The sequence below is a fragment of the Mus caroli genome, unplaced genomic scaffold (assembly GCF_978045245.1).
Source record: "Mus caroli unplaced genomic scaffold, Mus_caroli_1 scaffold_4, whole genome shotgun sequence".
Taxonomy (NCBI): Eukaryota; Metazoa; Chordata; class Mammalia; order Rodentia; family Muridae; genus Mus; species Mus caroli.
In genome coordinates, this window is record NW_028227259.1 from 72683558 (window position 1) to 72709405 (window position 25848).

At 35.6% G+C, this 25848-nt stretch overlaps 3 non-coding genes across 3 annotated transcripts; all 3 read right to left on the reverse strand.

The window, feature by feature from the left end:
• Positions 1-20965: 20965 nt before the first annotated feature.
• Positions 20966-21027, reverse strand: LOC115031172 (U7 small nuclear RNA). The gene has a single exon (XR_003836793.1). It is a non-coding gene; the product is annotated as a U7 small nuclear RNA (small nuclear RNA).
• Positions 21028-21041: 14 nt separating this feature from the next.
• LOC115031173 (U7 small nuclear RNA) lies at positions 21042-21103 on the reverse strand. The gene has a single exon (XR_003836794.1). It is a non-coding gene; the product is annotated as a U7 small nuclear RNA (small nuclear RNA).
• Positions 21104-21181: 78 nt separating this feature from the next.
• Positions 21182-21244, reverse strand: LOC115031169 (U7 small nuclear RNA). The gene has a single exon (XR_003836790.1). It is a non-coding gene; the product is annotated as a U7 small nuclear RNA (small nuclear RNA).
• Positions 21245-25848: the final 4604 nt, after the last annotated feature.

The following is a 25848-nucleotide window of genomic DNA, read 5'->3' on the forward strand; positions in this document are numbered from 1 at the left end:
TCAGAAAAGCTTTATGATTTGATGTTCATGGAATCTTTGCAATGGCTTGGAGGACTTATTTATTCTTCTCCTTATCTCTTACTGCATAATAGGCACGGCAGGGAAATCATCATGTCTCACATAAAAATCCTATTTTTCATTACTGTTTGGTTCAGAAGAAAATATTGAAATATCTTAGGCTGCAGTATCTGACATCATGAACGCTGTTCTTTGGGACAAGCATATCTGGGATACGGTGCCTCTCTGAACATCATTTCCCCCAAGAAACCTGATACAACATGCCCATCTGCTTAGGGACCATGATAGAGATGTATTTAAAACTCTCTTTCCCCTTTCCCTATATCACAATGCAGACATTCCAAAATTGATGAACAAATCGTTTAAAGTACCCCCTCCAAGTCAGGGCACTTGAATCAAGAGAGCAATGAATTTACAATGGAAGACCTAGTTTCTATTCTAGGCTGGGACACTAATGACTTCTGTGACTTTGGGAGAATCACTTATGCCTGAAAGAGAACCAAAGACTTTGCAAGTGTTTCAGATGCAATTGCCTAAAATATTACATCATGTCACAAATTAAAATGTTATTTATGACTCTTCTATACTCTTCTTGATGTCACTTTTACATAGCAGTCATTCTTGAATATACTTGGCAATTATTTGTGGATCCACTTTTAATGTAGGTTGACATATTAGTGGAAAATACTATATTGGTACTGTGTCTCTGGGTATCTTGTAGTTGTGGTAGGAGAAATCAATATTAATCAGATCATTTATACTCTCATTCTATACAAATACATATGTCTAAGCTTGTGACAAGTGCAGTGAAGGCAGAACATTAAGTGATGTGCAAATAATGAACTAGGGAAAATAGAAAAGTATAAACACATGTATAACAGTACTACTTATTTTAATTTAGAATTCATACTTATAGTATTAATGAATTAAATCACAGAGTCATACAACATTAGTGTTTATTCAAATAGGTGTCTAACTGTGCCCTGGGCATTATATTTCACATGTGATTTTGCAGTAATAAATGTAACTGAAGGTAGTTCTGTGTACAGTACTGCTACCCTGTGAAAAGATAAGAGAATGTAACTCTTATCCAAATAATATTTTTTAATCTGTCCAAACGCTGTTACCCAAAGATAGCCAAGGGAACTGAATTTCAGAATATGACATGCTCCTCCTTAGAGAAAAAGAACAGAGAACTGTTTATTTTCATCTGAGCATAGCACACCTGGTAGGAACTCTGGAAATTATCTGTGAAAATGTCATAAATCAGGCAAATCTTTAAAGTTTCTGTGCAAAGCATAAAAAGATTATTTCTCTACATCTAGTGAGATCATAGAAAGTATTATTCTACCTCATAACCTGCTCTGATAAAAAAAAAAAAAAAAACAGAAGTCATTTAGAAAGGGCATGGGAGCATCCTTTTTAAAGTTTTTCTTCTTCTGATAAAACTCACACTAATCTCAATAGTGATAAAAGAAAATAAGACCTATTATATCTGAACAAAGCAAGTGTTTGTTTTACCTGGTCACCCATAATGATAGTATTTGTAAGTGGGACCTTAAGGAGGTGATTCAATTACAAAAATAGTGAACCCTTTTAAAACGGAGACTGGGAATTCTCTCTCCCCTTCCAACACTTGAGCATCCATAAGAAAACCATCTTTAAATATGTATGCAAGTCTTTAGCACACATCAGATCTCTTTGCACTTTGACTTTAGACTTTATATCATCCAATAATGCACTTTCAAAGCCAACTAGAATATATTAATTTACTATAGCAGTTTTAGTGAATAGTAGATTATGAGAAAGATTATGAGTAGATTCTACTTAATCTATAGTAGATTATGAGAAGAGATGGAACCAATCCTTCCACTGAGCCACAAAATTCTGTGAATCATTCTTTTATTCCTTCTAGTGTTTGGAGTCAAACAGACAAATACTCATAAAGGCACGTGATAATGATATCATCATTATCCTCCATCCCACTGCTCGAAACTTGTACCTTGAGACAAAATAGTAGACTCAGTATCATCCAAAATGCCACATATTTTGAATTATGTTTCTGGGGAACTAAGCCAACTGACACATATGCACAGATAGAGTCTACATTCCCAAAAGTTCCACATTCCCTCTAAAACCATTTCTAAAACTTATGGTTTTTCATTTGCCCTTCCTGTAGCACTTTAGTATGCTTCTTACAAGTATAATTGGAAGGAGTTTCCCCAGAAGTAGTTCAGTCCTGACATAATTTGAGAGGAACAAGATTATGTTACATTGTTAAAATATCATCCACTTCATACAGATGTCTTAAAGATGGGCAGTTCGCAGACCTAAGTGCTGTTTCATGCTCTTTTTCTAGCTAATCCATATCTGGTAAATTTTTGCATGCTCTCTGAATTGTTCTGGTAAATAAAGCTCTACTTATTTGGCTGTAACTCTGAGCAAAATGCTTCTTCCCAGACAAGAACTGAAGGAAAAACTTTACCCAGGAATACCTTTCTGGGTGGTCTAGAAATGTTTGTTATAATTGAATACCACTGTGTATTTTTTTTTCCCTATACACTTGGGAAGGCTTTCATTGAGTACAGACCAAGTACAGAAGACTGTGATGGTACTGTAGGGATTCAGCCACGTTTCTATGTTCTGGAATTGAGATCAGGTGGCGTTGGGAAAATTCTGTACCCAGAAGCTCAATGTATTTTTTTTATATACAGCTCAGAGAGAGAAGGTGGGAAAGAAGGAGGAGAGAGAGAGAGAGAGAGAGAGAGAGAGAGAGAGAGAGAGAGAGAGAGAGAGAGAGAGAGAAAGAAGCTAGTTAGTCGAAATATGTAGTCTCTGAGGAGAATAGTGTTAGACTCTGAAAGTCATAGTGGAAGAAAAAGTTGTTGTTCTTTGCATACACTAGTGAGTAATTGACCTTCTTGTGTCTTGCGCATATAAATACCATGGATCCAAGACCTTTGAAGTCCTTAGAGGTTGTACACACAGAACATCACTCACTCATGGCCTCCTCTATTTCCTATAAAGGCTTTCTGAAAGGAAGAGATTGCTAAGCAGCTGAAGAGAGACATGCATGGGCAGGGCACATATGGAAATGAGATCTGAATGGCTGGAATGATCATAAGAGTAGAGACATACAGAGGACAATTAACTGTGATGGAGGAGTAATATTTATGAAAACATGGCTCATGAAATCTAAATCTGATGCTCTAGTCATAGAAGTTTTTTTAAAAAAGAATGGTAATTACACAAAATGGGCTTTTATAGGCTGTAACTAGAGCCTTGTGTAATATTACTGGTAGAAAGTAGAGATGGGAGTGTTTGGTCAGTTATCAGACAATACCTTGGTGGTTATAGGCATGAACAGTAATAAGTAACAAGCCAAGGACCCTGGGTAGAGGCAGAGGTCCTTCCTGGTGTGGGTAGGAAAGAAGACAATGAGAATAGATGCAGGATGAAGATTTGCAAAGTAAAGATCTCACAAGCTAAGCAATAGGATCAGAAGTCACTACCAATGGGAAGCTAAAACCAGGAAAAACTGGTGATCTATAGGGTAAGGCCAATTTTGCAAAATGTAACTGTAGGCCATGTGTTTTGGAACTACCACAAGCATATAGAATCAACACGTCTCTAGAATTTTCCCCAAAGTAGAAAACTCACCTCTCAGAAAGGAACCTGACTAATCTGCATTTCAGCAAGGGCTGTTCACTCCACTGTGTGTCCCAAAGATGGCCAAGAGTTTGAGAATTTTTCATGAGAAAGAAGACATTAAAGCACTGCTTTCAAAGAAAAGAATGAAGGGCATTTTGAAGGAGAAATATGGAAAGCAGGATCAATGGTAACAACTGTTATAGCTCCTACAGAGGATAGAAGCCAGGCAGTGTCCGGTGAGGACAGAGTGTCCCTGTCAAGTTGGGAAGAAGCCCTGTTTGTAAACTGGAAAAAAAAAAAGAAAAGCAAAATAAAACAGGAAGTTCAAGGAAGGACTTTGTAGTGAATGGATGTGGTTCTTGGGAACTCCAGAATATTCATTATAATGTAAATGATCAGTGGTACATGACAAAAAAAAAAAAACCTTGGCAGTAGATAATGTTGCTCAACCACATATATGATTGATTGATTGATTGATTGATTAGGTATTGAAAAGAGATAGCTCAGGACACTGGAGCACAAGAGTTCAGTGGTGGGAAAGAGTACAGGACTGGGACTAGGATCAGATTCACAACTCATATATGAATTGTAGAAGTGTGGGAGGTAGCTTGGGATGTGGGGCAAACCTGGGGTCCACTGCCTTTGAGTAATTTTGTAATAACTGTAGCAATCAGTCACCCTTTCTTCATTAATATAGAAACAATATACATTTCATACTCTGGACTCAGTGGTGCAAGCTCAAATTATGTTAGGGTATCATGTATGTTCTTGATAGTAAGGATAAAAAAAAGAACATTCATTAAAGGAGAGGAAAATTATAATTATAATGTTTCTTCATAATTAAGTTGACTATCAAAGGTATTTATTAAAATTGTTTTACATTCATTGATTTGTTCATTTGTTGATTTATTAATTTAGTGTGTGTGTGTGTATTCAAATGTACATATTGTGATGAAGTTATAGAGAACAGATGACAGAAGTCTTCTGGAGTCAGTTTACTCAGTTTCCCAAGATTAGATTCAACCAGTTCAGCATGATACCAAACAATCCTGCCTGCAAAGTCAACTCTTTGACCCTATCCATGTGATTGCTTATGCATACATTTTTAGAAAATGATGGAGTTGCCTTTTAACACTATGTGTCTAGCAAAGTATATAATTGAAGTGATCAGTTCAGATAGCTTTAATTACATGAGCATTGTATAAGGTAAAGTGAAATCAGTCATAATCTTTGAAGACTTTCAAAGGTTTAGACTTTTTACCTTTTTCTTTTATATTTTAACAACAAAATTGAATCATATAATATTTTTTCTGTCATGATTGACTAATTTCATATAACACATTATTTCAAAACTAATTTGTTTCTTGCTTCTTGTCTTATTTTTGGTACATTTATATTCTGAAACATGACATTCAGACTCACATTATGCATCTAATTATAAATTATTTTTACTAATTATTTTTCAAATATTTATTCTTTTAATTGGGTTTTCTGATTTTTCTTTGTTCTTTTTTTATTAGATACTTTCTTTATTGACATTTCAAATGCTATCCCCTTTCCTAGTTTCCCCTTCCAAAATCACCTATCCCCTCCCCTCTTCCTCTGCTCACCAACCTACCCACTCCTGCTTCCTGGACCTGGCATTCCCCTATACTGGGGTATAGAACCTTTACACTGCCAAAGATCTCTCCTCCCATTGATTACCGACTAGACCATCCTCTGCTTGTTATGCAGCTAGAGGCATGAGTCCCACCATGTGCTTTCTTTGATTGGTGGTTTAGTCCCAGGGAGCTCTGGGGGTACTAGTTAGTTCATATTGTTATTCCTCCTATGGACCTAAAAACCCCTTCAGCTCCTTGGGTACTTTCTCTAGCTCCTTCATTGGGGACCCTGTGCTCCATCCAATGGATGACTGTGAGCATCCACTTCTGTATTTGTCAGGCACTGGCAGAGCCTCTCAGGAGACAGCTATATCAGGCTTCTGTCAGCAAGCACTTGTTAGCATCCACAATAGTGTCTGGTTTTGGTTGATTTTATGGGATGGATCCCCATGTTGGGCAGTCTCTGGATCGTTATTCCTTCAGTCTCTGCTCTGAACCTTGGCTTTGTAACTATTTCCATGGGTATTTTGTTCCCCCTTCTAAGAAAATTGGACATAGTACTACCAGAAGATCCAGCAATACCACTACTGAGTATAAACCCAGAATATGTTTCAACATGTAATAAGGACACATGTTCTACTATGTTCATAGCAGCCTTATTTATAGTAGCAAGAGGCTGGAAAGAACCCAGATGTCCCTCAGCAGAGGAATGGATACAGAAAATGTGGTACATTTACACAATGGAGTACTATGCAGCAATTTAAAACAATGAATTTAAGAAATTCTTAGAAAAATGGATGAATCTGGAAGATATCCTAAGTGAGGTAACACAATCACACACACACACACACACACACAAATACACATAATATGCACTCATTGAAAACTGGATATTAGCCCAAAAGCTCATAATACCCAAGATACAATTTGCAAAACACATGAAACTCAAGAAGAAGAAAGAACAAAGTGTGAACATTTTTCAAATATTATTATACTTATGTTTGGCTCTTATACTACAGTTTCCTTCTGCTTCTTATTTGTTGGTTCTTGGTTTACATTTCTGAAAAGTTTTGACACTCACCTTCTGCTTTCTATTAGTAGAGGTGAAAAGGATGTTGTATGAAGTGTTCTGTACTTTCAAGTACTTTTTTTTGTTCTGAAGCATCAGCTATGGTTAGTTACACATAAATGAGATTGAATGGTTTGAATGAATTCCTGAGGATTTTAGTCTAATTTTAGCAATCTTGTGATGTGAGACTCCCTTATTAATTAGTACCTTCTTGGATCTACTGCAAGCATTGAAGAGACAAGAAATGCATCTCATTATGCTATTATATTGTTTTATTTACTTATTTAGAAACTATGTAGACATTTATGTATTTATAAAATTAATATCCAATATTTTCCACAAATTGGAAAATAACCATTCATGTTTTATCAAAACTTTATAGTTACTGTGCTGAATATACAAGAGACCCTCATAAGTAATTTATTGAATTCTTCATGTCATTACTCCAAGACTGATCTGTTTTTGATACATTAAGCAAGAACATTGCAAATGAGGGTATAATTCAGGTGCTTTATTCAGGTTAAAAATTACTAGTGCTCACCCGTGTCCTGCTTTCCTTTTCCCTGTATGAAAATGCATAAACAGCATTCCCAAACTTTACTGGCACGAAGAAAACTAATTTATGAAGAAAATACATAGAATTGCACGCCTACAAAAACAACAACAAAAGGGAAGAGATTTCATACAAATAACTTAATAGCATACCTAATTAAAAAAAAAAAAAAAGATGTACACCCAAGAAGAGTAGATGGCAAGAAATAATCAAACAGGGTTAAAAACAATAAAACAGAGACGAAGACAACAATACAAAGAATCAATAAAACCAAGAAGTGATTCTTGAAGAAAATCATCAAAATAGACATACCCTTTTCCATACTAACTATAGGACAAGTAGAGAATATGCAAATTAATCAAATCAGAAATGAAAGTGGGGCATAACAACAGACAGTAAGGAAATACAGAGAATCATAGGGATATAGTTTAACAACTTATAGTCTACAATATTGGAAAATCTGAAAAAATGAATAATTTCCTCAAATGTTATTACTTACCAAACGTTAAATCAAGACCAGATAAATATTTTAAGTAGACTTTTAACCCATAGTGAAAAAGAAGCAGTTGTTAAAATTTTCCAACCCCCACCTCTATTCCACGAATAAAAGGCTAGGGCAAGACAGTTTTAGCACACAATTCTTCTAAACTTTAAAAGAGCTAATGCTAGTACTCCTCAAATTATTCCACAAAATAAAAACAGAAGGAACATTACCTAATTCACTTTATGGAGTTACAGTTACTATGATATGAAAATCACATAAACATTCAACAAAGAAAAGAAATTACTGCCCAATTTTCTTATGAACATAGATGGAAAAATATTCAACAATATATCTACAAGTGGAATCTAAGAACACAACATAAAGACCATTCACTATAATCAAGTAGTTTTCATTTAAGAGATTCAGGGATAGGTCAATATACAAGTATCAAAATTTTTCATCTATCTTATAAACAACCTGAAAGATCACATGATCACTTCATTAGATTCAGAAAAGGCCTATGATGAAATACATTCTACCTTTATGATAAAAAGTCTTGGAGAGATTAGGGATGTTACAAAACACATACACAAAAGGGAACTTTACAACTAGCCTACAGAAAACATAAAGCTAAATGGAGAAAAACTTAGAACAATTCCACTAAAATCAGAAAGAAGACAGAGTTGTCTACTCTCTCCATAACATTTCAATACAGTACTTGTGATTTTAGATACATCAACAAGACAACTGAGTTCAAGGGGACAATGATTGGAAGGAAAAACATCATATTATTACTCTTTTCAGATTATATGATAATATAGATAAGAGACTAAACATTTTACTATGGAACTCCTATACCTGATAAAGACCCTCAGTGGTATGGAGGAATAGAAGATTAACTAACAACAACAAAAAGTCTGTAGCCTCCTATATACAAATGATAAATGGAGTAAGAAACAAATCATGGAAACAACATCCATCACAATATCTTAAAATAATATAAAATTTCTAACCAAGCAAATGAATAACTTCTGTGATACATTTTTCAATTATTTGAAGAAAGACATTGAAGGAGATAGAAGATGTAAAGATCTCCCATGTTCATGGATCAGTAAGATTAACATAGTAAAAATGGCCGTCCTAACCAAAGCAATCTACAGATTTAATGAAATTCCCATATAAATTCCAAGAAAAGTTTTTACAGGTATTAAAAAAAAACATTTCTCAATTTCATATACATAGACAACAAAACCGCAGAATAGCTAAAACAATTCTAAACAGTAAAAGAACTGCTAGAGGTATCACTATCCCTGATTTCAAGTTCTACTATAGAATATATTTGTAAAAATCACATGATTTTGGCATAAAAACAGACATGTTAAACAAAAGAATCCAGAGAAGACCCAGAAATAAATCCATGTGTTTATGTACATCCAATTTTTAAAGAATACAAAATAGAAAGAAAGTATCTTTAACAAATGGAGCTGGATTGACCGGATGTCCACATTTGGAAGAATGCAAATTGATTGATATTTATCACCCTGCCTAAATCCTAAGGTCCACAAGGATCAATTTTCTCAACCTAAAACAAGACACACTGAAAATGATAGAAAACAAAGAAGATAACAGTCTTGAATATGCTGGTACAGGAGACAGCTTTCTGAAAGTGCATGCACTCAGATCAATGGTTAATAAATGCGACCTCATGATACTTAAAAGTTTCTAGATAGCAAAGGGCACTGTCAATCAGACAATCACCATTTGTTAAAGCCTACAGAAAGTAAAATATTTTTCCTATTACACACCCAATAGAGGTCTAAAATCCAAAATATATAAAGAACTCAAGAAATTTGATATCAAAAAATAATAATCCAGTTAAAATTGGGGCAAGGACCTAATCAGGGAATTCTCAATCAAGGATTCAAAATTTCTGAGAAACACTTAAAGAAAGGTTCAACATCATGAACCTTCAGGAAAATGTATATTTAAATGACTCTGAAATATGGTAGTATACAAAGGTGAAACCCAAAATTGCACCAGAGAACTGCTACAGCTGATAAACGATTTCGGCAAAGAAGCAGGATATAGAATTAACTCAAACAAATCAATACCCTTCCTTTATACAAATTATAAACAGGCTGAAAAAGAAATTAGGGAAACAACACCTTTTACAAAATCCAGAAATAGTATACATTATCTTTGTCTAACTCTTACCAAGCAAGTGCAGGATCTGTACAACAAGATCACTGTGTCTCTGTTTAGTTTCTGTTTCCCTGATCTGTCGATAGATGAAAGTGAGGTGTTGAAATCTCCAACTACTATTGTGTCAGATGCAATGTGTGCTTTGAGCTTTACTAAAGTTTCTTTTATGAATGTGGGTGCCCTTGCATTTGGAACATAGATGTTCAGAATTGAGATTTCATCTTGGTAGAATTTTTGTTGATGCGTATAAAGTATACTTCATTATCATTTTTGATAACTTTTGGTTGAAAGTCAATTTTTTCGATATTAGAATGGCTACTCCAACTTGTTCTTGGGACCATTTGCTTGGAGAATTGTTTTCCAGTCCTTTACTCTGAGGTAGTGACTGTCTTTGTCACGGAGATGTGTTTCCTGTATGGAGCACAATGCTGGGTCCTGTTGATGTATCCAGTCCAATAGTCTATATCATTTTACTGGGGAATTGAGTCCATTGGTGTTAAGATATATAAGGAAAGGTGATTGTTGCTTACTATTATTTTTGTTGTTAGAAGTGGAATTATGTTTGTGTGGCTATCATCTTTTGGGATTGTTGGAAGAAGACTACTTTTGTACTTTTTCTTGGGTGTAATTTTCCTTCTTGTGTTGGAGTTTTCTATCTATTATCCTTTGTAGGGCTGGATTTCTGGAAAGATATTGTGTAAACTTGGATTTGTCATGGAATATTTTGGTTTATCCATCTATGGCAATTGAAAGTTTTGCTGGGTTTTATAGTCTGGGCTGGCATTTTTGTTCTCTTACAGTCTGTATGACATCTGCCCAGGATCTTCTGGATTTTATAGTCTTTGGTGAGAAGTCTGGTACAATTCTTATAGGTCTGCTTTTTTCTTTTTTCCATATAAAACTATTTTTTTATTACATCTTTTCCTCAATTACATTTCCAATGCTATCACAAAAGTCCCCCATACCCACCCCCATACTTCCCTACCCACCCTTTCCCATTTTTTTGGCCCTGGCGTTCCCCTGTACTGGGGCATATAAAGTTTGCACGTCCAATGGGCCTCTCTTTCCAGTGATGGCCGACTAGGCCATCTTTTGATACATATGTAGCTAGAGTTAAGAGCTCCAGGGTACTGGTTAGTTCATAATGTTGTTCCACCCATAGGGTTGCGGATCCCTTCAGCTCCTTCAGTACTTTCTCCAGCTCCTCCATTGGGGGCCCTGTGATCCATCCACTAGCTGACTGTGAGCATCCACTTCTGTGTTTGCCAGGCCCCGGCATAGTCTCACAAGAGACAGCTATATCTGGGTCCTTTCAGCAAAATCTTGCTAGTGAATGCAATGGTGTCAGCGTTTGGATGCTGATCATGGGATGGATCTCTGGATATGGCAGTCTCTAGATGGTCCATCCTTTCGTCACAGCTCCAAACTTTGTCTCTGTAATTCCTTCCATGGGTGATTGTTTCCAATTCTAAGAAGGGGCAAAGTATCCACACTTTGGTCTTCGTTCTTCTTCAGCCTGTTTATCCTTTGTGTACAAAAAGGCCATTGACTTGTTTGAGTTAATTTTATATCCAGCTACTTCACCGAAGCTGTTTATCAGGTTTAGGAGTTCTCTGGTGGAGTTTTTAGGGTAACTTATATATACTATCATATCATCTGCAAAAAGTGATATTTTGACTTCATCTTTTCCAATTTGTATCCCCTTAATCTCCTTTTGTTGTCGAATTGCTCTGGCTAGGACTTCAAGTACAATGTTGAATAGGTATGGGGAGAGTGGACAGCCTTGTCTAGTCCCTGATTTTAGTGGGATTGCTTCAAGCTTCTTGCCATTTATTTTGATGTTGGCTACTGGTTTACTGTAGATTGCTTTTATCATGTTTAGGTATGGGCCTTGTATTCCTGACCTTTCCAAGACTTTTATCATGAATGGGTGTTAGATCTTGTCGAATGCTTTTTCTGCATCTAACGAGATGATCATGTGGTTTTTGTCTTTGAGTTTGTTTATATACTGGATTACGTTGATGGATTTCTGTATATTAAACCATCCCTGCATCCCTGGAATAAAACCTACTTGGTCAGGATGGATGATTGCTTTAATGTGTTCTTGGATTCCATTAACGAGAATTTTATTGAGTATTTTTGCATCAATATTCATAAGGTAAATTGGTCTGAAGTTCTCTATCTTTGTTGGATCTTTCTGTGGTTTAGGTATTAGAGTAATTGTGGCTTCATAGAATGAGTTGGGTAGAGTTCCTCCTACTTCTATTTTGTGGAATAGTTTGTGCAGAACTGGAATTAGATCTTCTTTGAAGGTCTGGTAGAACTATGCACTAAACCCATCTGGTCCTGGGCTTTCTTTGGCTGGGAGACTATTAATGACTGCTTCTATTTCTTTAGGGGATATGGGACTGTTTAGCTCGTTAACTTGATCCTGATTTAATTTTGGTACCTGCTATCTGTCCAGAAATTTGTCCATTTCGTCCAGGTTTTCAAGTTTTGTTGAGTATAGCCTTTTGTAGAAGGATCTGATGGTGTTTTAGATTTCTTCAGGATCTGTTGTTATGTCTCCCTTTTCATTTTCTGATTTTGTTAATTAGGATGTTGTCCCTCTGCCCTCTAGTGAGTCTAGGTAAGGGTTTATCTATCTTGTTGATTTTCTCAAAGAACCAACTCCTCATGTGGTTAATTCTTTGAATAGTTCTTGTTTCCACTTGATTGATTTCACCCCTCTGTTTGATTATTTCCTTCTGTCTACTTCTCTGTGGTGAATTTTCTTCCTTTTTTTCTAGAGCTTTTAGATGTGTTGTCAAGCTAGTAGTGTGTGCTCTCTCTAGTTTCTTTTTGGAGGCACTCAGAGCTATGAGTTTCCCTCTTAGAAATGCTTTCATTGTGTCCCATAGGTTTGGGTAAGTTGTGTCTTCATTTTCATTAAACTGTAAAAAGTCTTTAATTTCTTTCTTTATTCCATCCTTGACCAAGGTGTCATTGAGAAGAGTGTTATTCAGTTTCCACATGAATGTTGGCTTTCTATTATTTATGTTGTTATTGAAGATCAGCCTTAGTCCATGGTGGTCTGATAGGATGCATGGGACAATTTTAATATTTTTGTATCTGTTGAGGCCTGTTTTGTGACCAATTATATGGTCAATTTTGGAGAAGGTCCCGTGAAGTGCTGAGAAGAAGGTATATCCTTCTGTTTTAGGATAAAATATTCTGTAGATATCTGTTAAGTCCATTTGTTTCATAACTTCTGTTAGTTTCACTGTGTCCCTGTTTAGGTTCTGTTTCCAGGATTTGTCCATTGATGAAAGTGGTGTGTTGAAGTCTCCCACTATTATTGTGTGAGGTGCAATGTCTGCTTTGAGCTTTACTAACGTGTCTTTAGTGAATGTAGCTGCCCTTGCATTTGGGGCATAGATATTCAGAATTGAGAGTTCCTCTTGGAGGATTTTACCTTTGATGAGTATGAAGTGTCCCTCCTTGTCTTTTTTGATAACTTTGGGTTGGAAGTCGATTTTATTCGATATCAGAATGGCTACTCCAGCTTGTTTCTTCAGACCATTTGCTTGGAAAATTGTTTTCCAGCCTTTCACTCTGAGGTGGTGTCAGTCTTTTTCCCTGTAAGCAGGGTTTCCTGTAAGCAGCAAAATGTTGGATCCTGTTTGTGTAGCCAGTCTGTTAGTCTATGTCTTTTTATTGGGGAATTGAGTCCATTGATATTAAGAGATATTAAGGAAAAGTAATTGTTGATTCCTTTTATTTTTGTTGTTAGAGTTGGCATTCTGTTCTTGTGGCAGTCTTCCTTTAGGTTCGTTGAGGGATTACTTTCTTGCTTTTTCTAGGGCGTGATTTCTGTCCTTGTATTGTTTTTTTTCTGTTATTATCCGCTGAAGGGCTGGATTCGTGGAAAGATAATGTGTGAATTTGGTTTTGTCGTGGAATACTTTGGTTTCTCCATCTATGGTAATTGAGAGTTTGGCCGGGTATAGTAACCTGGGCTGGCATTTGTGTTCTCTTAGTGTCTGTATAACATCTGTCCAGGCTCTTCTGGCTTTCATAGTCTCTGGTGAAAAGTCTGGTGTAATTCTGATGGGCCTGCCTTTATATGTTACTTGACCTTTCTCCCTTACTGCTTTTAATATTCTATCTTTATTTAGTGCATTTGTTGTTCTGATTATTATGTGTCTGGAGGAATTTCTTTTCTGGTCCAGTCTATTTGGAGTTCTCTAGGCTTCTTGTATGATCATGGGCATCTCTTTCTTTAGGATTGGGAAGTTTTCTTCTATTATTTTGTTGAAGATATTTGCTGGCCCTTTAAGTTGAAAATCTTCATTCTCGTCAACTCCTATTATCTATAGGTTTGGTCTTCTCATTGTGTCCTGTATTTCCTGGATGTTTTGAATTAAGATCCTTTTGCATTTTGTATTTTCTTTGATTTTTGTGCCGATGTTCTCTATGGAATCTTCTGCACCTGAGATTCTCTCTTCCATCTCTTGTATTCTGTTGCTGATGCTTGCATCTATGGTTCCAGATTTCTTTCCTAGGGTTTCTATCTCCAGCGTTGCCTCACTTTGGGTTTTCTTTATTGTGTCTACTTCCCTTTTTAGGTCTTGTATGGTTTTGTTCATTTCCATCACCTGTTTGGATGTGTTTTCCTGTTTTTCTTTAAGGACTTCTACCAGTTTGGTTGTGTTTTCCTGTTTTTCTTTAAGGACTTCTACCAGTTTGGTTTTGTTTTCCTGTTTTTCTTTAAGGACCTGTAACTCTTTTGCAGTGCTCTCCTGTATTTCTTTAAGTGAGTTATGAAAGTCCTTCTTGATGTCCTCTACTATCATCATGAGATATGCTTTTAAATCTGGGTCTAGGTTTTCGGCTGTGTTGGGGTGCCCAGGACTAGGTGGGGTGGGAGTGCTGCATTCTGATGATGGTGAGTGGTCTTGATTTCTGTTAGAAGGATTCTTACGTTTGCCTTTCGCCGTCTGGTAATCTCTGAAGCTAGCTGTTATAGTTGTCTTTGATTAGAGCTTGTTCCTCAGGAGACTCTGTTAGCCTCTATCAGCAGACCTGGGAGGCTGGCTCTCTCCTTAGTTTCAGTGGTCAGAGTATTCTCTGCAGGCAAGCTCTATTCTTGCAGGGAAGGTGTCCAGATATCTGGTGTTCGAACCTACCTCCTGGCAGAAGTTGTGTTCCAATCACCAGAAGTCTTAGGATCCCGTGTGGAATCCTGTGCAGGTCCTTGCAGGTGTCCGGAGACTCCTCTGGCAAGGCACCCCAGTACTCCTTCCATGGGTGATTGTTTCCAATTCTAAGAAGGGGCAAAGTATCCACACTTTGGTCTTCGTTCTTCTTCAGTTTCATGTATTTTGCAAATTGTATCTTATATCTCGCTATCCTAAGTTTCTGGGCTAATATCCACTTATCAGTGAGTACATATCATTTGAGTTCTTTTGTGATTCTGTTACCTCATTCAGGATGATGCCCTGCAGGTCCAACCATTTCCTAGGATTTTCATAAATTCATTCTTTTTAATAGCTGAGTAGTACTCTATTGTGTAAATGTACCACTTTTTTTTTTTTTTTTTTTTTTTTTTATCCATTCCTCTGTTGAGGGGCATCTGGGTTCTTTCCAGCTTCTGGCTATTATAAATAAGGCTGCTATGAACATAGTGAAGCATGTCTCCATCTTACCGGTTGGGACATCTTCTGGATATATGCCCAGGAGAGGTATTGCGGGATCCTCCGATAGTATTATGTCCAATTTTCTACGGAACCTCCAGACTGATTTCCAGAGTGGTCTTACAAGCTTGCAATTCCACCAACAATAAAGGAGTGTTCCTCTTTCTCCACATCCTCGCCAGAATCTGCTGTCACCTGAATTTTTGATCTTAGACCTTCTGGCTGGTGTGAGATGGAATCTCAGGGTTGTTTTGATTTGCATTTCTCTGATGATTAAGGATGTTGAACATTTTTTCAGGTGCTTCTCAGCCATTCAGTATTCCTCAGGTGAGAATTCTTTGTTTAGCTATGAGCCCCATTTTTTAATGGGGTTTTTTGATTTTCGGGAGTCCACCCTCTTGTGTTCTTTATATATATTGGATATTAATCCCCTATCTGATTTAAGATAGGTAAAGATACTTTCCCAATCTGTTGGTCACCTTTTTTTCTTATTGGCAGTGTCTTTTGCCTTGAAGAAGCTTTGCAGTTTCATGAGGTCCCATTTGTCAATCCTCGATCTTACAGCACAAGCCATTGCTGTTCTATTCAGGAATTTTTCCCCTGTGCCCATATCTAGGAGGCTTTTCCCCACTTTCTCCTCTATAAGTTTCAGTGTCTCTGGTTATATGTGAAGTTCCTTGATCCACTTAGATTTGACCTTAGTACAAGGAGATAGGAATGGATAAATTCGCATTCTTCTACATGATAACCACCAGTTGTGCCAGCACCATTTATTGAAAATGCTGTCTTTCTTCCACTGGATGGTTTTAGCTCCGTTGTCGAAGATCAAGTGACCAGAGGTGTTTGGAATCATTTCTGGGTCTTCAATTCTATTCCATTGGTCTACTTGTCTGTCACTATACCAGTACCATGCAGTTTTTTATCAAAATTGCTCTGTAGTAAAGCTTTAGGTCAGGCACAGTGATTCCAACAGAGATACTTTTATCCTTGAGAAGAGTTTTTGCTATCCTAGGTTTTTTGTTATTCCAGATGAATTTGCAGATTGCTCTTTCTAATTCATTGAAGAATTGAGTTGGAATTTTGATGGGGATTGCATTGAATCTGTAGATTGCTTTTGGCAAGATAGCCATTTTTACAATGTTGATTCTGCCAATCCATGAGCATGGGAGATCTTTCCATCTTCTGAGATCTTCTATAATTTCTTTCTTCAGAGACTTGAATATTTTATCATAGAGATCTTTCACTTCTATAGGTCTGCTTTCATATTTTACTTGACCTTTTACCCTTACTGCTTTTAATGTTCTTTCTTTGTTTTGCACATTGGTGTTTTGACTATTATGTGACAGAATGAATTTCTTTTCTAGTCAAGTCTATTTGGAGTTCTGTAGGCTTCTTGTATGTTCATGGGCATCTCTTTTGGTTAGGAAATTTTTCTTCTATAATTTTGTTGAAGATATTTACTGGCCCTTTTATTTTTGAATTTATTTATTTTCTATACTTATTATCCATAGGTTTGGTCTTCTCATTGTGTCCTAGATTTCCTGGATGTTTGGGGTTAGGAGCTTTTTGCATTTTGCATTTTCTTTGAATGTCCTATCAATGTTTTCTATGGTATCTTCTGTACCTGAGATTCTGTCATCTATCTCTTGTATTCTGTTGGTTATGCTCCTGATCTCTTTCCTAGGTTTTTTTTCTCTAGGATAGTCTCCCTTTTTATTTCTTTATTGTTTCTACTTCCACTTTTAGATCTTGGATGATTTTGTTGAATTCTTTCACTTGTTTGGTTGTGTTTTCTTGTAATTCTTTAAGGGATTTTTGTGTTTCCTCTTTAAGGGCTTCTACCTGTTTACCTGTTCTCCTGTATTTTTTTAAGGGAGTTATTTATGACCTTCTTAAAATTATCTGTCTCACCATGAGAAGTGATTTTAAACCTGAATCTTGCTTTTATGGTGTGATGGGGTATCCAGGACTTGCTATGGTGGGAGAACTGAGTTCTTCTGATGTCAAGTAACCTAGGTTTCTGTTGATTATGTACTTGTGCTTGCCTCTTGCCATCTAGTTATCTCTAGTGCTAACTGTACTCACTGTCTCTCACTGGAGACTGCCCTCCTGTTATCTTGTTTGTGTGAGAACTCCTCAGAGTCCAGCTGTCTCTTTGGTCCTGTGATTCTGAGATCCTGAGTAAAAGAGCTACTGGAAATCAAGCTGCCACTGGGATTCTGAAATCTTGTTGTACCAAGCTCCCGAGATCCTCTCATTCTATGGTCCTATGATCCAGGACATGTTAGAGCACCTGGGAGTCGAGCTTCCTCAGGGTGTTGTGGGACTTGGTGTGGATCTAGAGCCCAATGACTGCTCAGGGCACTGGCTCAGATGGGAAGGAACCCATGCCACTGGCACGGCAGGGGTTCCTGTGTCTCTGGCTCCCCAGGGATCCCAGTTATTCCCCATGCTGGGGCAGATATGACCTCCTCACCTATGATCCTGGGCATTTCAGAGCTCCTAGGACTCCAGCTTCCTCTGGGTGTTGTGGGATTGGGTGCAGAGCTAGCACCCAAGGTCTGCTCAGGGTACTGGCTAAGACCAGAGTGAAATTATACTTCTAATATGTGGCTATATTCTATACTTCTAGTATCTGTCTGTGTACTTCATATGAGAGCTCACAATACACCGAATGATTATGTGTTTACAAACACATTTTTTCCCTTACTGAATTCAGCTCTAGGTGGACCGTTTTCAAGCATTTATCTCTGTACTCTCTGCTTTAATACGGATTTGCACTCTGTTGTGTATTCTGTGGACACCTCTGTCTATATTCACTTCACATTATGTAAATGAAAATGCTTCTTAAAATGCTTGAACCAATCTTTGCTCCGAAAATTGCTTGCTTCAAATGTTGCACTGGTATCTTTAGCACCTGTGGTTATGTGAAGATAGTTTTTAATGGCTTCTGGCTTCTTAAATTATATTTCCATTCAGAATCACATGTTTCCTGTGCACATCTCTTCACAACACATTTATTATCTTATCAACTCTCTTGAATAATTCCTTCCCCATATAAAAAAATCTTATATTGACTTTAATATTATAAAAATAATTTTTATTTTCACATGAAAATCATTGAATCAGCTGAGTCTCATCCAGATTCACAGGAACTTTTATAACCTACTTAGTTTTGCAGTTATTTCTTTTTCAAATACAGCAATACGTGATATTCAAATTTATTATGTACTCAAAATAACATCATTAAGTTGCTTATTTTAAATCTATGTTAATAGTTTGTGAGTAATAAACTGATATATAAAAGATATATTGAAACATTTTTTGTTCAGATTTATTTATTAAGTAAAGCTAAATAATCCTGTACCAGTTTTGAATGTTCTCCCAAAGATACAAATACATGCATTTGTATATGAACATACATATCTCATAGAATTTTTAGTTGTTTTCTAAATAAAAAATCGATTTTTATTTCCTCTGAAAATGAGCAATGTGTATTATTGTGTTTAACACAGCCCTTTCACATATGGTGGGAAGATTTTTAAAGTGTCATCAAGCCTTCTAGGAAAAGGCTTGGTATAAAATGTGTAAAAAATGATCTGTGTTCCTGACATGCATTGAATTACTTAGAGATGGCATCTACTAAATTTGTAAAGTTAACACTATTGGGGGGAGGCTCTACATGTAACTTTGTAACTTTAACTTATGTTACTTTTTCCTAAATAAAACTCACTCCAGTAAGTTAATAGAATTTATAACTAGCATAATATAATAATTTAGAATTTTGTTCAAGGCTCACTCATAGTGCAAATTGAGAAGACAAGACTATAAGAATCTTAAAATAAAATATCCATAACCCTACCAAGTTTTTAATCATGTATTTCATTGCACATATTTCATAACTTGGTTCATCATAAAAGCTGACCTGTGGCAGTTTTAAAGCTGTTATCATGTATTCACCTGTTTCTAAATGCATTTGCTTAGCAACTTAAAATGACCAAATATCTAAATAAAACTACTGTATAATGCAGATTGCAAAGTGAGTTGAGCACCCATACATAGGAGATTGTAATTCCATTTCTAAATCTAATATGTTAAATTCTTGCTCACCATGAGATATATCTGGGTTTGTAGATGTCCATGGTTATATGATTCAGTGGGTTATTTTTCTCACCTGTATTAAAAGTGTTTCTGAGATTGGTTTTTCAATCTCAAACCTTTTTGACAATATGTGTGTTATTCAGCTAAATATAGGTTACAGAATTTTTATTCAAGTAATTCTCTAGCAAGAGCCAGTGGTTCTCAAATATAATCTAAGAAAGGAAGCATGTTTAACCCTAAGGTAACTTATCATTGGTATCATGGGGGGCAGTTTTCAACAAACTCTGACTGCACACTGGCCTTGTCAACCCTAATCACATTAATACTTACCTTTGACTTAAGTGATATCACAAGTTATTAGCTTAGGTCAAATCAATTATAAATTCTGACAGCAAAGTGAGTATTGGTTTACAGAAAGAGTCTCTGGATGCATATTTGTTGATTTATGAAAGATATTTAAAGGTTAATGATAATCATAATAAGAGAACCGTTCTTTAGTTGCAGAAATTCAATTGAGAGAAACTTTGAGGACTCAGTGCAGTTTTATTTTCATGTAAACAAAGGGCATCTGTGACTAAGGACATATTAACAACCTTCCAAACTATGTACTTGTCAATATTTACACGTTATTTAATCATGTGTACGTATATGTGGCATATGTGTGAAAATCCAAAGACAACTTATGGGAGTTGCTTATTTCCTCCATAATGTGGTTTAAGGTATTAAACATAGGTGGCCTATCAGGTTTGAAAGCAATTGTCTTTACCCACTCAGTCCTCTCATGGCCCTGACTGCTATAACTGTCTTTATAAGACATACTCTTAATATAGTTAAACATCATGTTTCATTAACAGGCAAAAGAAAGAATCATATAGAACATTAAGAAATCAATGCTGTCATTTTTAAATCACTAGATAATTTCAAAGTGATGTACATAAGTGTTTAGAATTAAATATACAATTTCAAATGGTATGATAACATAAGCTAATAAATTAATATGAATAATAGTCACTTCAGTAAAAGAAAAATTATGAAAATACATTTAGTTGCTGTGATGATTGGTTTTAATTGTAAACTTCACACTACCTAGAGTCACATAGGAAGAAAATTTAAACAGGGGAATATCTACACAGGGTTAGTCAGTAATCATGTCTATGGAGGAGCATCTTAATTAAGTTAGTGGATGAGGAAGACATGGTCCATTATAGGGGGCACCATCCCCCTTTAGGATATCTGAAACTGTGTAAGGAAGAAATCCAATAGAGCACCAGAGAACAAATAATTAAGTATGTATGCATTCACTTCTCCACTCTCCATTGTGGATGTCTTATTAGCTTTTTGAAGTTTCTGCCTTGACTTCCTTGTCAAGGACTAGCCTTTGCTTGGAAAGGGGGTCCTGAGGAAGGTGTGTTAGGGAGTGGTGGAGGAAACAACTTGAAGTCAATGATGGGGTGTGAACTGACTGATGGCTCTGTAGTCTGCTCAAGATAGCTGTCTAGAAAGTTCTGTTCATAGCTCTTGGCTCTGTCTTCTGCTCCAGATAGCTCTCTGCTCAAGACAGCTTTCTCAGCTTGAGGTGCTTAAGATAGTTCTCTCTGCTTGATATAGCTCTTGAGTTTTCCAACCAAATTCAGAAAACCTGATAGAAAAAAATTCAAATAGCTATAATAGCTATTTAGGATAGCTTGTTGGTTTTCCAACAAAAGTAAGAAAACCTGTTAGAAAACAATTCTAAAAGAGCTCTGTTTGCGTTCCAAAAAGTTTTTGTTTTCTGACCAAGTCAGAAAATCTGCTAGAAAAAAATTCCAAAAGCTCTCTGGATAGTTTGTGGGTTTTCCAAACAAAGTCAGAAAAACCTGCTAAAAAAATTCTAAAAGAGCTGTGTCACTCTCCAAGCAGTTCTCTCTAGGTAGCTCTCTCTATGTCTCTCACAGATCAAAGCCCAGTGTTTTATTTACATATCAGTTTAGTCATTTATTCTAAGTTCCCTTTTTTATTATCCCACAAACAAGCATTTTATAACCTTATCCCCTTGATTCATAGAAAAAGACGGCATATACATCTTTTCTTTCTTTAAAGGAATCTCACTCTGCTTCAAACTTTTTCCATCTCTGTAAGCATCATCCCTCACTGTTCTGGTGGTTTTATAACAGAGCAGGCCACTGGATTGAATGACAATATTTCTCTATTATAAACTATGCAATATCCTTAAATAGCACCTCAAGACCCCTTTCACTATTATTTGTGTTAGTGGAGGTATAGGATGGAAAATTCTTGAAGTTCTCACTTAAAAGTATTGCCGAACGTGTCTGGAAGATGTTATTTAACTGTACATTGTGAAAGAGCAAATGAATACATTATATATAAAATAATCAAAAACCAAAGAAGGGTTTGATGGGTGTGGTTACCTCCCCTGTAATTCTAACATATGTAGGCAGAAGGAAGGAATTATGAACAGAAAGTTGGCTGAGTGGACTAACAATATCTGCAAACTGTAGTCTTGATTAAGAACTCTATCTCAAAATAACAAAAAGGAAGAAAAAAGAAGAAAGAGGAAAGAAATAGGAAGAAAGGCAAAGAAATTCTAAAACAATACATTCCAGATATCAACATTGAGTATCTATGTGCATGTGTACATATGAAATGCACAGAACAGAAAGAAAAAAAATGATTATCCAGATTTACACATTTTGGAGTTGAAGGGGGTAAGGCTGAGCCATGTGAAAAATGAGTTCTAAGACTAAAGTGTTAGAATTTGTAAGGTATAATGTCAGAAAGCAAACAAACAAAGAAGAAAGAAATAACTAGAAATGAAAGTCAAAAAGAAAGAAGCAAAGAATAGCTAAAGAGGAAAATTAGAAGAGAAATCTGTAGTGTGTTCTCTTGAGCCTTGCTGTTTAGGAATCCTGCATATACATGAAACTGACTTCTTAAAAGAGTTAAAGGAAGCTGGGCAGTGGTGGCACTTGTCTTTAATCCCAGCACTTGGGAGGCAGAGGCAGGCAGATTTCTGAGTTCGAGGCCAGCCTGGTCTACAGAGTGAGTTCCAGGACAACCAGGGGCTACACAGAGAAACCCAAACCCTGTCTTGAAAAATCAAAAAAAAAAAAAAAAAGTAAAAGGAAAGAATGATAAGAGAATGATGGGATCAATGTTATCTAAGAACTCAAAACAGAATGAGGACTGAAAGAGACAGAAATGGGACATGTACTTGTTTTATAACTGGAATAGAACTTACTAAACTTAATGTAGCAATCATCAAGGCATGGATAGGAGGGTAAACCTATTACTTCTTTTTCTGCTGCTCCTAGAGATTAGGAGTCTTAAATCAGCACAAATTGCTTTTCTCTGTACAGATGTAAATGGTCAAGATCCAACTCTCAGGACATTTGGTTCCCTGTGAGTTCTTTATCCATGACTTGAGGTTAGGCTCCTTTCTGTAACCTGGAAGAGCTTGTCTTTGGTGTTATTCTCATTGTCTAAATGTCCTTTGCCTGCAAGGACACAGAAAAGCTTGGATTTGGACCTTTCAGTTCAATCACTTAATTGCAAATCTCATCTCCAACAAGTTCTAAAGTACCTGAACATAAGGAATAATATACAAATTTGAGGAGAAATATCTTCCAAAATTAGCCCTAACATCAATAAGTTCTCATAAAATTAAATAAACTAGAAAAAGTTGAATACACTTTCAGGGGAATAAAAGCTCAAGCATTAGATAATGTCTAGTGGTAGTTTAGCTATGAAAACAATCTGGGAAAGTAGTCTATAACAAAGAGATATAACTTAAAAGAAACAGAACAATGGAGATGATTATAGACTTTAAAAAGAAGAGACTTTAATAAGTATTTTCAGCCTAGTTTCAGGCTGAGGTAATATCATAAAAATAATGAGGCAAGATATATGAAAATTTTAGAGATGAAATTGTATAAGAAATTAGTCAAAAATTTGCTTCATGATAATCACATAAATTGAACATACAGAGAATGAAATGAGAATATTTGAATATATAATAAACTGAAGTTTAATTATACACCAGAGTGTGCAAATTTTAATACATAATACAGAGAGTCATTGTGGGAACTGTTGTGAAATATCATATGATATAGTAAATACTCAATTCCTAGAATATTGGGCCTTTAGAATAATATCTCAAAATCTAAAGAAAAATATTAAATATGGTCAACACTGAATTTTTCAAATATGGTAAATCATAACCCACTGATATAAAAAGTCAAGAAGATTAAAATAAGTGAAAGACAACGGAAGAGAAAAGTAATAGAGAATGTGCAAAGAAATGCAGGTGAGAACTGATGTCTCTAATAAGAAACTTCAACAAAGTGTTAAGTGACTAGAATAGAATGATATAGATAAGACCAAGTCAAAACATGGACAAGAAATGATTGGCAGATAAAAATTGCTTATTAGTAAATTAAAATAAACTGTAACAAAGACATTTCCAACCCAAGAAAATTTCATACCTCTAGACCTGCCCTCCAAAACATTTCTTTGGCTGAAAGATCACCTAATTATGGTGGGCAGTAGTAGTCTTCTTCTCACAAATATCAGTAAGCGAGCCATGATAAAAATTCAGAAATAAGTATTTCAAAATAATTACTATACTACATTTAAATACATGATGTGTAAGTGATGGTTCTAAATTCATGTTTGTAGAGACTTTCACAAAGCCAAATAAGTTTAGTAAAGAAAATTCAGTCTAAAACCAAGGACCTACTTTAACTCGATAAAAAGAAACAAAAAAGCCAAAAAATTATTACAAAGAACAAAATAGTAAATATGCAAACGAAGTTGAGAAGAGTTAGATATAGAACACAAATTAGTAGTCACAAAGTTGATATTGATTAATAGTAAAAATCTAGCATAATTTCATAATTTTAAAATATGAGAGAAGGGAGGAGAGAATATTCCCCTGTGTTAAATAATCAAGTCATTCATAGTCCAACTTCCTGAGGATTATTTCTTTTCTGTCTTTTGGCCAACAATACTTGCCTGGATAAATAGACATCGCCTATCGTTACTGGTTTTATTTGACTTATGGGAATTTGAACACAGGTCCCCACACTTGCTTGAGAAGTATTTTTTAACTACTGAGCTAACTCACCACTCACAATCAACTATTTTGGGAAGGAATAATTATTTGTCATGTTCCCTAACTAGCATATATGATTACTCATTAAGTTGAAAACTTTACATTAATTAGATTAAGCAGATCATTGAGATATCATGGCTTTATCATTTTGTTGTAATAATGTCCACTTTCACTGGTTGCCTTTTGAGTAAAATGAATCATGTGATTGACACAGAAAACTGTTAGTTAAGACCCAGCAGTAAACATCATTGGCCTTGAATATACAGGGAATGTTGCTGTTATTTACATCTTCTGTGAGTAAGTTCCTTAGCTGTATTATTGTAATGGAATTAAATCCAGTAGCAATTGTTTTAATTCTTTGGTCCACTGTACTATTAATAGATAAATTATTATAATTATTATAATTATCTGTTATAAACATTATAAGAGTAAAACAGGAGATCTTACAATTTTGAAGGGGCTTTGTACAAGATCATTCATATCATTTGGTAATCTATATTTATCTTTTGTGTGTGTGTATATATATATATATATATATATATATATATATATATATAGAGAGAGAGAGAGAGAGAGAGAGAGAGAGAGAGGTACAGTATATCTATACCACCACCAATGAACTTGATTTGTTTTCACAGAATACATATAATTATACATATTTGATTACTTCTGTTAAAACACACATTAGGAACTGGAAGAAAGCTATAATCATGTGAAATGTAATACAAGATTCAAAGTCATAAATACTTAGTAATATATACATGGTTTTGTTCAACAGATGTCTTAATACCAAAAAGATGATTATTTTTGATTTATAAATTTTATTGTAAAAAAAAGCACTGCAAAGAAATGAAACATTACATATCCAAATAAGCTATACCTGAAGTTGCACCACACAATTTCTATACATTTAGAATAGGCATTCCGAATGTAAACTGTAGAACTTCTCATGAAACTATATGTGTCACTTCTGGCACTATTCTCACAGGCTCTCTCATTCTGTCTGAGGTCATATCCAGGTATCCTAGAACTGGCACCCACTGTCTGACCTCTCACATTCCCTTTGACGGGTCAGTGGAAATTTCTGAAGACTGTATTCTTTATTTATGCCAATGTAAACGACAGGGATGTTAACAGGTTATATCACCTTCATAAGCTAAACTTGTGCCTTGTTGAATGAGGGCTGCAACCACAGCTTTCAATAACCTTGGTAGCTGAGCATGATGGAAGTATTCTTAGGACAATGATTGATCTGGAAACCTGCTGGCACAAGCAATGACAAGGCTCTCTTTTAATTTTTTAAAATTGTTTTATTTACATACATTCTAAATGTTGCACCATATCCTACTTCCCCCCTCATAGAGTTCTTTACCCCCTCCCCAGT